Raw genomic sequence first — 13,812 nt, forward strand, 5'->3', positions numbered from 1 at the left:
CCACCCCCAGCTCGGGGGATGCCTCCCGGCGACGCCCTAGGTTCCCCTAGGGAGGGGTTAGGGTGGTGGGCGGAGAGGCCTCCCACCGCCCCGTGCTGTCTCCAGGGACCGGGACAGGAGTTGGAAACCCGGAGTGGATCGACTCCCCCGGATCTGGGCTCTCCTGGACCCGCCAGCTTGCACACAGGTGGCCCAGGAAGGGCTCAGGGCTAGATGACCTCGCGCGGTGCCAGCCTGTGAAGATCGGCCCGGGGCAGGAGCGCTCGGGGCAGGCCCCATTGCAGTCTTCTGCCCCCTCGCTTCTCGGCCGCGCTTCGAGGTCGTCAGCGTGCCGCGGTACGCCGCCAGCCCACGGTTTGGGCCCGGGACTGCGGGAGAACGCCGGGGGCTCAACCCGTTCGCGGTGGTACCCCGCACTCCAGTCCTGGACAGGCCGAACTGGGGCCACTTGCAGTCCCAGAGACTCAGACAGGAGGACCCCACGGGGGCCTTGTTTCACACAGCGTGACCCAAGGTTTCCCTAACCCCACTGCAGTGTCTGCCGAAGGAAAACAACCCTAGGGCGCAGCGAATCTGACAGGGAGCGCAAGGCGCGGTAGACTTGGGCGTGAAAGATAAGAGCTAGGCTCCGGGAGACAGATAGCCCTGGGTTAGGGTTTAGATTTCTTTGCCTTCTAGCTCTGTGACCTTGGGCAAGTCACGTAGTCTCCCTGAGCCACCAGCAGTGACCGCTGTCGGAGTCTTCTTTTCCCCACCCCCATTCCCTAATCGGGTTAAGACAAACAGAGGCTGCCTTGAAGGAGAAAGGAAATGACAAACGCGCAACGTGTCCACAGGGCGTGTGATCAGAAAAAGAGAGAGCTCTACCTGGGCCTGGAGGGGGATGAGAAGAGTGAGGGCAGGGTCTCAAACTCAAATGCTTACAGAGGCCGGTCGATAATATGAATTGCTGCTGCAGACTGGGCCACATAGAAAGGGTCTTGCTTCCACAAAGAGATATGAGCTCTCCTATATTTCTTGAAACACGAGGCCCTCTCTCGGTCTGTCTTTTGTTTCTCACTTTTGATAGGAAAAGGTTATGAAAAATATTTTTGCTTCCCTCATAACTCTACTATATATATTTTTAAAAATCAGCCAAAGCTCCAGATACACATCCAGAAATACTGGGCTTCAGTGCCAGGAAGGTAGCAGGCAGTGTTGAGGACTAGGCACAAGGTCCCATCTAAAGAGGCCACAGGCTTTTCTTCTCTGGGTGCCAGTTTAGAGGTAGGGGATATTGGGGCTCAGTATTGGTATAGTTTCCAATTTTTCAATAGACGCCATTCGTTTAGATTTGCATGCAAAATTTCCTATTTTACAATTTTAAACTAAAAATTCATTATTTTTATCTTCACATGGGTCCAGATGAAAATGCCCACCAGCTTCCGGTTTTTGGACTCTGCTTCAGGGACTGGTTGTGTATCATAATGGTAGTGGATTTATCTGCCCAACCTATGGTGTATGGGAAAGGGAGGAGCAAGATGTTCATGACTTGCCCTTTTGACCCTATGCGCCACCACCACCTGTCAGTGGGAGAGATGAAACAGTACCAGAACATGCATTTCAGGTCCAAGGAATAAGGGGATGATTAGACACTGGAGAGTTTGGATGCTGGAGGGAGGTGTTTGAAGATGAAGGACTGGGATAGGGAACTAAAGTTTAAAATGACATGCAATCCTTTTCAATACACACAATTATCCCCATTACACAGATGAAGTAACTGAGATTTGAGTAGGGTGCCCAGGGCCACCTTTATTCAGTGACTGCAGGGTTGAGATGGATCCTTAGGAGATTAGATTTTAAAGTCAATGTTTCACCCATTTCCTCCTCCCGCCTGCAGTTCCGATAAAAGAATTTAGAAATAAGATTTGGAGCACAGGAAAAGGGCAAGACCTCCTTCTCTGCTGTTTGCCTGCTCTGTCCACTTCTCTCCCCTTATCTCTTTGACTAGAATAGTGGAACAGTCAGCATAGACTAGGTTATGTCATAGTAACAATCAGCCCCCAAATCTCAGTGGTTTAAATTAACAAAGGTTTATTTCTCATGTCCTTCATGGATCTGCTGCTCCAGGTCATTCTGATTAGGGATCCCAGGCTAGCAAAGCAGTCATTCTCAGGGGCATTGCCCCTCATTAAGACAAAGAAAAAGGGAACTCTGAAAGCACCTGGAATAGCAAACAGTGACTCAGCCCAGAAATAACACATGTCACTGCCATTCACAACTTTCTGGCCAGAAACAGTCCCATGCCCCCAGCCTAGAAGACCAGATAGTGTAATCCCACCATGTGCTTGGAAAGCAGGAAGCCGAGATGTGTGGAGCATGAATGACCTCTGTTTATATGTGTAACTCTGCTGTGGGCCCACCAGAGTGGCCTTCCTTCTACTTCTCCAACATCTAAGTTCAGCTCCTCCTTGCGGCCTTCTCATTTGCTTTCCTTCCTGGAACACTTGCTCTGTTCCAGAATGTCACATGACTGATTCCTTATAGTCATGTAGGCCTCAGTTCAGCTATCTCCTTCCCAGTGTTTCTCAGGGCCATGCCTGCAGAAAGACAGCGTTACCCTTGTGATGGTGGTGGTAGTGGGCAGTAAGTAGATGTCTCTCCTGAATTCTGCCTCCAGTTGGATGGAAGCAGGTGTCCTGAAATCTCCAATCTCCTTTCTCCAGAACCCAAGGGAACCTGGGTCCTGCTCAGATCCAAGACGTGATGTTGGCCTCAGAGAGTCCCCAAACCAGTTACCCCCACATCAAATCCAATCATGACGACCCCATATGTATCAGTTGTGCTCCATAGGGTTTTGAATGGGGGGCTTTCTGCGGGAATGTAGAATATCAGGCCTTTCTTCTGAGGTACCTCTGGGTGGGCTGGAACCTTTCAGCTAGCAGTCAATTGTGTTGACTATTTGTACCACCCAGGGACTTTATTTTGAGGGATGTAAGAGGCCAATGCTCACCTAGGTGAAAACCTCCAAAAAATGTCTCTAGCTCCTCTCCCATGCAACATCCCAGAGATAGGGCATGGATTTTACCTCTGACTACTCTGCTGGCCAGAAATTGCTTCTCTCAGGGGTGCAGGACTCTGCTCCTCATTGGGCTCACCTTCTGAGACCACACCAAACAGGCTTGCCCCTCTTTTGTGTCTTTTATTTCAAAGAAGCATGGTCTGGGTCAACCCTGAATTTTCTCTCTTCGAGGCCCAATAGTTTAGCTTTTATCATTGGCACAGTAGCAGGGCTGTAGGTTTCTGTCCTCTTTGCCTGGCCACTCTACTGCTGATGCTCAACAGTGAAGCTGTTTCCTGAAGGCATCTCCTGAAGACACCTGGCACATCACTCACTAACATGACCTGATGAACAAGTAAGTTCCTTCAACTATCCATCTTTGACGTTGCACTGTTAATGCCGGCTGACTCTGGGGAGCCCAGAGCGTTGAGCTAGGGACTCTGACATGGAGGTGCATCAGAAGCTCCTGTGATATGGGTCCAAATGCAAATTCTCAGGCTCTGCCCTATTCAGATTCTGACTGGTCTGCCTGGGGGCTGGACCTGAAGATCTGTACTTTATAAGTCCTTCTATGTCCTACTGACTGCTTCTATTAGTGCCAGTAGTTTGAAGACTACACTTAGAAAAATCCAACCCTAGGTCTCTGCCATACATACTGTCCCATAATTGGGTCTCCTGTCCTACACTCGGGCCACTTGTTTCCTAGATTTCAATGCTGAAACATATTTTTCAAATTATATTTCAATTTCTTACATCTGATCCTCCTTTCTCACCTTGAGGTCCTCTCAGAACCTAGATACTGTCAGGCAGGGTATTTGCTTTTTCAGCTTTCTGTCATTTCCAGATGGGATTGTTGTTGTTTTTAAGCGTCAACCCCATAGCGACCCTGTATAGGGTTTCCAAGGAGTGACTGGTGAGCTTCAACTACTGACCTTGCAGTTAAAATGGCTTTCAAGTCTGGCACATTAACCTACAGCACCACACCAGGACTAGGAATCCAAATACATGAAGGTGAGTCAAAAATTATCTGCACTCCAGTTATATTAAAACGCCCACCCATGTCCATGACTGATGACAACATGGAGCATGCATGTGAAATGATTCTGTTGAATAGATGAGTGACAGTGGATTATGTGGCAAGTCATTTGCAAATCAGTCATGGCTCTGCCTATGAAATAATCCATGACAGACTTGGGTTTCAAAAAGTTTGTGCAATATGGGTACCGAAACAATGCACAGAAGAGCATAAACAGAAGTGTTTGGACATCTGTAAACAAAATTTGGACCAATACTCGAAGGAAGGTAAAAATTTCTTTCAAATAACGGTTACTGGTGACGAGACACGGATTCATTGCTACAAGCCTGAGAGTAAATGGCAGAGTATAGAATGGAAACATGCTCTATCGCTGACCAAGAAGTTCAAAAGTCAACCATCTGATGGAAAAGTGATGCTTACAGTTCTCTGGGATTCTCAAGGGCCAGTATTAGAACACTATCAGGAAGAAGGTTCAACAATTAACAGTGCTCATTACAGTGAGATGCTCACTGAAGTGCTGAAGCCTAAACTTTGGATTAAATGCAGAGGACAGCTGCCCAAGGGCGTTGTGATCTTGCATGGCAATGCATGTTTGCACACCTCTGCCTATACTGTTGACACTCTGTAAAAACTTCATTTTGAGTTGTTAAAGCATCCTCCCTATAGTCCTGATCTTTCTCTATCACACTTTCACCTTTTTGGTCCCTTGAAAGCAGCCCTTTGAGGATGAAGATTCACCTCTGATATAGAAGTGAGGACAGCGGTGCATTTATGACTCTCAGCTCAGCCTAAAACATTTTTTAGTAAGGGAATACAAAAGATTGTTGACAGATGGACAAAGTGTATTGAAAAGCAAGGAGATTATGTAAAAAGTGGTGTATTTGTTTTTCCTAAAATGGATTAAAATAAATTCTACAACCAGAGTGCAGGTAAGTTTTGACTCACCCTCATACTTTCAGGAGTCCCTGTTTAGCACAAATGTTCATGTGCTTGCCAAAGACCAAAAGGTTGGAGATTCAAGTCCATCCAGAGGCACCTCAGAAGAAAGACATGGAGATATACTTCTAAAAATGGAAAACCTCTCTTCCTTTCTTCGCCTTTGTGTGAGTGCTGCTACGTTCCATCTTTGCTGTCTTCTCTTAAGACTTTCAGAATCAAGAGATTCCTGGCCAAGAAACAAAAGCAGAATAATTCCATTCCCCAATGGATTTGAATGAAAACTGGCAAAATCAGATACAACTCCAAGAGAAGACACTGGAGAAGAACCAAGCTGGGTCTCTAAGGAGTCACACATGTGAGGACACAGCACACAATATACCCAGGTCCTAGCACTCTACCATAGCAAGTTCAATTTTGCCAAGATTTGATCACTTGAATATGTTTTGCAAAACTTCTGGTTTCTTCTTTTATTTTTATGCTTTTGCATTTAAAGAGGTTGGCTAATAAATATATGAGACCTTTGGTTTGAAAACAAAACAAAACAAAACTGGAAAACCCTATGGATTACAGTTCTACTTTGATCACCATGAATCAGACTCAATTTGATGACAACTGATGATTTTATGTAGTTTTAACTAAGTCCTTTCTTAGCAGACTGCTTAATGTAGGACCAAAGACAGAGCCTGGTGACGCTCCACTCAGGACTACCATGAAGGCTGAACTAGTCAGCTTCTCTTTCATCCATCCAGGAAGCCCCTGACCACACTATCATCCAGCTCACATCTCACTGACACACTCACAAAAATAAATAGAAAGATTCCACAGAGGCTTAGACTCATGTACCTCCAGCTTGGCCCTGGTCTACCAGACCAATCAATGACCTAATCAACAGGAAATTAGCTTAGCAAGTAAGATTCTTCTTGGGAGTTCCGTAGTGGTGTTGTGGGTTAATGCACCAGACTGCAAAGCTGTTCGAACTGCAAAGCCAGTGGCTCAAGCTCACCATCTGCTCCTTGGAAACCCTATACAGGGTCTCTATGGGTCGGAACGACTTGATGGCACTTAACAACAACAACAACTGTTTGAGGCTACCCACTGTGGGGAACCTGAAGCCTGTGGGAGAAGACAAAGAGGTCTTCCCAATTGTAAGGAAGGTGGCGATGAGAGCCAGGCCATAAGAGAAATTAAGAATGGGTTGATGTGTGAGGATGGCTATAAGCAAAGAAAAGGAAACTAACAAAAGTTGGTGAGGATGTTGGGAGGTTGAGACCCTAATTCATTGCTGTTGGGAATGTGAAATGGTGCAGCCCCTGTGGAAAACAGTTTGGTGATTCCTCAAAAGTTAAACATAGAACTATCATATGACCTAGCAATTCCACTCCTAGGTACATTCACAAAAGACTTGAAAGCAGTGACTCAGATGCATGCCCACCAATGTTTATAGCAGCGTGACTCACAGCACCACTTATCTGTCAGTTTGTCATACTGTGGTGTCTTGAGTGTTGCTGTGATGTTGAAATCTATGCCACTGGTATTTTAAATACTAGTAGGGTCACTCACAGTGGACAGGTATCAGCAGAGCTTCCAGACTAAGAACAGACTATGAAGAAGGAGAGGCAGACCACTTCTGAATGTTAGCCACTGAAAACCTTATAAATAGCAGAGGAACACTGTCTGATATAAGATGGCCACCTTAGATTGGAAGGCACTCAAAATATGATTGGGAAAAACTTGCCTCCTCAAAGTAGAGTTGATCGTAATGACATGAATGGAGCAAAGCTTCTGGAATTTTCATCTGCTAATGGAGTACACCTCAAATTAAGAAGCAACATCTGTAAATATCTATTAATAATTGGAACATGGAATGTGTGAAGTATGATTCTAGAAAAGTTGGAAGTCACCAAAAATGAAACATAATACATAAAGATCAATATCCTATCTAGAAGTGAGCTAAATGAACTGGTATTAACCATTTTGAATTGGACAATAATATAATTTACAGTGCAGGGAAAGTGACATAAAATGGCATCACATTCATTGTCAAAATGAGCATTTCAAGTTGAAGTACAATGCTGTCTGTGATAGAATAATATTCATATACCTACAAAAACGACCAGTTACTCAAATTTATGCACCAACCACTAAAACCAATGATGAAGAAATTAATGAATTCTACCAACTTCTTCAGCCTAGAATTGATCAAATGTGTAATCAAGATGCACTGATAATTATTGGTGATGGGAATTCAAAAGTTGAAACAAAGAGGAAGGATAATAAGTAACTGGAAAATGTGGTCTTAGTGATAGAAATGATGCTGAAGATCACATGATAGAAATTTGAAGACTAACGACTTATTCATTGCAAATATGTTTTTTCAACATTAACTATACATGTGGACCTTGCCAGATGAAACACATAGGAATCAAATAAACTACATTTAGAGAAGGAGACAATGAAGAAGCTCAATATCATCAGCCAAAACAAGGCTAGGGGTTGACTGTGAAACAGTCCATGTGTTGTTCATATGCAAGTTCAGGCTGAAACTGAAGAAAATTAAAACAAGTCAATGAGAGCCAAAATATGACCTTGACTATTGTTGTTGTTGTTAAGTGCCGTCGAGTCGATTCTGACCCATAGCGACCCTGTATAGGGTCTCCAAGGAGCAGCTGGTGAGCTTGAACCACTGACTTTTGCAGTTCAAATGACTTTGCAGTCTGACGCATTAGCCCACAGCACCACACCAGGACCTTGAGTATATCCTGTCTTAATTTAGAGACCATCTCAAAAACAGATTTAATGCATTAGACCCTAATGACCAAAGACCAGAGTTGTTGTAGGGTAACATCAAGAACATCATACAGTAAGAAAGCAAAATGCCACATCAAAAAGACAGGAAATAAAAGACGAAAATGTATGTTATAAGAGGCTCTGAATGTAGGGAAACTAAAGCAACTGGAAGAAATGACCTAATCAACAGGAAATTAGCTTAGCAAGTAAGATTCTTCTTGGGAGTTCCGTAGTGGTGCTGTGGGTTAATGCACCAGACTGCAAAGCTGTTCGAACTGCAAAGCCAGTGGCTCAAGCTCACCATCTGCTCCTTGGAAACCCTATACAGGGTCTCTATGGGTCGGAACGAAATGATGAGTCAAAGATCTGAATGGGAAACTTCAAAGGGCAACTGAGTTAGAAAACCAAAAGGGAAAAACACGCTCAATATTTCTCAAGATGAAAGAACTGAAGAAAAAATTCAAGCCTTGGATTGAAATATTGAATATGGACAAAATATTGAGTGATGCAAGAAACATCGAAAGAACATGGAAGGAATACAAAGAAAGAATCATTGTACCAAAAAGAAATGGTTGATGTTCAACCATTTTAAGAGATAGCATATGGTTACAAACCAATGGTATTAATGGAAGAAGTCCAATCTGCACCAAATGCAATGGTGGAAAACCAGGCTTCAGGAATTGACAAATTGAAATGTTTCAACAACTGATGCAATGCTGGAGGCACTCATGCATCTATGTAAAGAAATTTGGAAGACAGCTACCTGGGCAACCAATTGGAATGAATCCATATCTAATGGAATGTAGAAATCATTGAACAATAACATTAATAACACATGCAAGTAAAATTTTGCTGAAGATAATTCAGAAATGGTTGCAAAAGATGGAGACAGCCTAGATATCTATCAGAAGTGGAATGGTTGAACAAAGTTTGGTAAATACACACAATGGAATATTTTGCAACATTGGAGTATTATGATGAATCTGCAAAATACCACATAACATGGAGGAACCTGGAGGACATTATGCTGAGAAACCTGGAGGACATCATGCTGAGTAAGATTTGTAGGTCATAAAGGGACAGATATTGTATGAGACCACTATAGTAAAAAGTTAAGAAAAGGTTTTCATTCTATAATAAGCATTCTGTGTAGGTTACCAGGGATAGGAGAGAAGGGAGAATTAATCACTGGGTAAATGTAGACACATGCTAACTTGGGTGATGATGGTAGTGGTGGTTATGTGCCATGAGTCAGTTCTGACTCATAGTGACCCTGCATAGGGTTTCCGAGGCTGTAAATCTTTTACAGGAGCAGAAAAACCCATCTTTCTCCTGAAGAACAGCTGGTCATTTTTGAACTGCTGACCTTGAGGTTAGCAGCCCAACTTGTAACTACTACGGTACTAGAGCTGATTACTTGGATGAAGAGAAGGCAATTAAAAAGAAAAGGAAGGAGGAAAGAAGAAAAGGCGGGGGGTGGGGAGTAAAAGGAAATTGCTTTCTTTTTTTTCCTCCCCTCCCCACCCCCATATACTGGAAGGGAAACAATATATCCTTATTTTCTCACTAGGAAAAACCATTAGGAACTTTTCCACAAATAAAAAAGGGAAAGTAAAGAAAGGGAAAAAAGGAAAAGAAAGGTGTGAGAGCAAAGATTTGGAAATGGATAGTGGTGATGTGCACAACATGGGGAGTGTGGTTGATGTTGTTGGATTGTACATGTAAAACTGCTTGAAATGGCAAATAGCTTGTAGTAAATATATTGCTACAATAAAAATAAGTGGGGGTGGGGCGGGGGTGGGGAAGACACAACCCAGCTACCAATTGTAAAACAATAATCAAAAAAACAAAACCAAACCCAAAATGGTTGCAGCAGTACATTGTCAGGGAGTTGCCAAAAATTCAAGCAGGATACCGAAGAGGACATGGAACAAGAGATCATTGCTGACGTCAGATGGATCTTGCTGAAAGCAGAGAAAACCAGAAAGATGTTTACTTGTACTTTATTGACTATGCAAAGGCATTTAACTGTGTGGATCATAGCAAACTATGGCTAACACTGAGAAGAAAGGGAACTCCAGAACACTTAGCTGTGCTCATGTTGTTGTTGTTGTTGTTGTTATGTGCCGTGGAGTCGGAACCGACTCATAGCGACCCTGTACAGGGTTTCCGAGGGTGTAAATCTTTACGGGAGTAGAAAGCCTCATCTTTCTCCCACGGAGCAGCTGGTAGTTTCGAACTGCTGACCTTGCGGTTCACAGCCCGAGTCGTAACCACTACGCTACCAGAGCTCATGAGGGAGGTGTAAATAGACCCCAAAGCAGTTATTTAAACAGCTTGAATGGTTCAAAAATCAGGAAAGGTGTGTGTCAGAGTTGGCTGTATGCTCAGCAAATAATTTGAAAAGCTGGACTAAATAAAGAAGAAAGTAACATCAGAATTGGTGGAAGACTTCTTAACAAACTGCAATATGCAGAATGACACAACCCTGCTTCTGGAAGCAAAGACGATTTGAAGTACTTACTGGTGAAGATCAAGATTTCAGTTTAGATTGCACCCCAGTGTAAAGACAACAAAACCCCTCACAATTGGACAAATAAGTAACACCATGGTAAATGGGGAAAAGACTGGAAGTATTAAGAACTTCATTTTGCTTGGATCCATAATCAATGTTCATGGAAGCAGCAGTCAAGAAATCAAGGGACATATTGTATTAGGCAAATCTTCTGCAAATGCCCGCTTTAAAGTGCTAAAGAGCAAGGATGTCATTTTGAGGACTAAGGTGTGCCTGGCCCAAGTCATGGTATTTTCAATCACCTTGTATGCATGTGAAAACGACACTGAATAAGGAAAACAGTAGAAGAGTTTTAATTACTGCATTAACAAAGAATACTCAAAGTTCCATGACTGTCAGAACAGCAAACAAATCTGTGTTGGAAGAAGTACAGCCAGACTGCTTCTTGGATGTGAGGATGGTGATACTTCATCTTGCGTACTTGGGACATGTTATCAGGAGGAACCAGTCCTTGGAGAAGGACACCATGCTTGGTGAAGTGTAGGGTCAATGAAAAAGAGAAAGATCTTCAACCAGGTGGACTAACACAGTGGCAGCAACAATGGGCTCAGATATAACAAAATTGTGAGGATGGCATCAGACTGAGTGGTGTTTTGTTTTGTTATTCATAGGGTCGCTATGAATTGGAACCAATTTGAGGACACTTAAAAACAGCAGCATAACATTCACAATAGCCAAATGGTGGAAATAACCCAAGTGTCCATCAACAGATGAATGGATAAACAAAATGTGATACATACATACAATGGAATAATATTCAGCCAGAAAAAGAAACCAAGTTCTAATACATGCAACAACCTGGGAGAACCTTGAAAACATTATGCTAAGTAAAATAAGTCCATCATAAAGGAACCAATATTGTATGATTCCACCTATGTAAAATACTTGTATTTAGAATAGGCAAATGCACAGAGACATAAAGGAGAATTGAGGTTACCAGGGGTTGGTAGAGGGGAGAATGAGAAGCTATTGAAAAGTGGGTCCAAAGTGTCATGTTTGTAGGTGATAAAAATATTCTGGAAATAGTAATGATAGTTGTACAACATTGTGAATGTGCTTAACACCACTGAATTGTACAATTAGAATGTGGTTAAAATGGTATATTTTATGTTATGTATGTTTTAACATAATAAAATGAAAAGAGAAAAATGAATGGGTGGGTGTTGAGATGGAGAGGGAGTTCCTCGACCAGATGGCTTGGGGAAGGTTTGGTTTGTTCACTAATCCACAAACATTAATTGAGCATCGACTATGTGTTAAGTCCTCAGGATGAAGTGGTCACTAAGCCAGGAGGCTGTCCTCTTGGCCATTCTATTTCACTTGAGGGTCAGGGGGACTGAATATAAACAAGTATACAAACAACAAGTTCAGATGGAGATGAGACTCATGGAGAGAATTAACCAAGATGATGTATTAAAGTAGTACTGTCCAAAGGAATTTTCTGTGAAGAGGAAACCATTGTCTGTACGCTCCAATACAGTGACCAATAGCCACATGTGGCTATGGAGCACTTGAAATATGACTCATAGCCACTGAGAAGTAGATTTTTTAATTCAATTTAATTTAAATTGATTTAATTGATTGGCTACTATATTGAATAGCGCAGTGCCAAGGAGTGACTTGTTGTTGTTATGTGCCGTGGAGTCGGTTCTGACTCATAGCGACCCTGTATAGGGTTTCCGAGGCTGTATATCTTTACGGGAGCAGAAAGCCTCATCTTTCTCCCACGGAACAGCTGGTAGTTTCGAACTGCTGACCATGAGGTTCACAGCCCAATTCGTAACCACTACGCTACCAGAGCTCCTTAGACATAGATTGAATACCGATGAGGATGTGACTGGGGGTTACTTAAATACAATGACTGGGGGAGTGTCAGAGGGGGAGACATTTGAGTTGAAACCTGAATGACAAGAAGGAGGGAGCCACATAAAGCTCTGGAGGGAGAACATTCCAGGCAGAAGGAGCAGCAGAGGCAAAAAATAAAAATGAGGGGCAGCAGAAAGGTCAGAGTCAAGCAGACAAGGAGAGTGGTGTGAAAGGAGGTAGGGAGAGGGTAGTCTATGGGAGGTTTCCATCTGTGTGGGAAGGCAAGTCCTGATAGGACAGTGGGCATTTGGGTTGCTGTTGAAGTGTGGGCAGAATGTGCTAACTTCTTGGGGGCAGAGGTGGTTGGTGGTGATGGCATCCTGAGCAGGAGACAGAAATGAGGTACTTCTTCCAGTGCCTGCTGGCCAGGCAGGAGGCTGCCTCATGTTCCCCTCAGCAACCCCTTCCCCTGGCCAAACCATGGCTAAGAAGGGCATCAAAGCCTCTGCCTATTCCCTTTGCCAGTGCACCTCCCAAGAGCTCTGCAGCAGCGGACTATGCTCAGTAGTCCTGGGATCTTCCATTTACTTGGAAATTTGAAACAAGCCCCCAGCAACATTTGGCTTAGTCCCCTCTACACACAAAACCCCAACATCTATCAGGCCTTGAATCTAACACACACATTCATTCACATACATGCACAGCATACCAGCTCCCATTTAGTCATTGTACCTAACACAAACACATTTCCCACACCCAGCTCACACATGGGTATGCCAAGCAGCTGAACAACATCAGTACACACACCCATTCCCCATACATCATATATTCACAAGCGCATGCAAACACCCCACCCCATTCCTGCACAGACTATTTCTGTGCCCACCTTTTATGCCTGGTCCCCATGCTACCAGGAACTTTGTGCCTGGGAGTGCCTCAGCATAGGAATTGGCATCTTCTTGTCTTGGAGACTCCAGGACAAAGCACAGCACCCCACGTGTCTTGAGCCCTCACCGGCACAGCACTAAGTTTATTACTTGATTTATGTCTTTCAATTCTCATAAGCCTTTATGTAGTAGATGTTATTATTGTCCCTATTTTTTATACATGCAAAAGCAGAAGCACAGAGAGATGTGACTTGCCTACAGCCACTCAACTGGTAGAATCCACTCCGAAAATATTTGCGGAGTGATTGAGAGAATGTTCCATCTAATAATAATGCTTTTATTAGAGACACATGCTCCTATGCTGCACACACACGCATACACATGCATGCACACACAGCTCCCTAGCATTTCAGACCCTGAGGTTTCCCTGACTACATGGCCCCAGTGTCTAGTTCCCCTACTGGGCACTCTCAGGTGGTTTGGAGATGAGCTGTTTCCTGTTGAGGAGGTTAAGGAGCTTGTGTGGAGAGGAGGGGGTGGAAACCACCAGGAAGGGGCAGGAGGAGCGGAGGAGGAGAAAGAGGAGGAGAAGGGGAGGATGGGATTGGGCCGAGCAAAGCCTGGCACCATGCCCTCTGCAGATGACCTGATGAGCATTTTGCAGAGTTAATTTCATTAGCGTCTCTGGGAGATGAACAATTAGCAAGATGCTCTGATGCCTTTAAAAGCTACGAGAGGGAGA

The 13,812-nt window shown here is 43.7% G+C and overlaps 1 pseudogene; it reads left to right on the forward strand.

The window, feature by feature from the left end:
- Window positions 1–5,358, forward strand: part of LOC102819462 — a 9,346-nt pseudogene extending 3,988 nt beyond the window's left edge.
- Window positions 5,359–13,812: the final 8,454 nt, after the last annotated feature.

This window comes from Chrysochloris asiatica, unplaced genomic scaffold, assembly GCF_000296735.1.
Source record: "Chrysochloris asiatica unplaced genomic scaffold, ChrAsi1.0 scaffold00242, whole genome shotgun sequence".
Classification (NCBI taxonomy): domain Eukaryota; kingdom Metazoa; phylum Chordata; class Mammalia; order Afrosoricida; family Chrysochloridae; genus Chrysochloris; species Chrysochloris asiatica.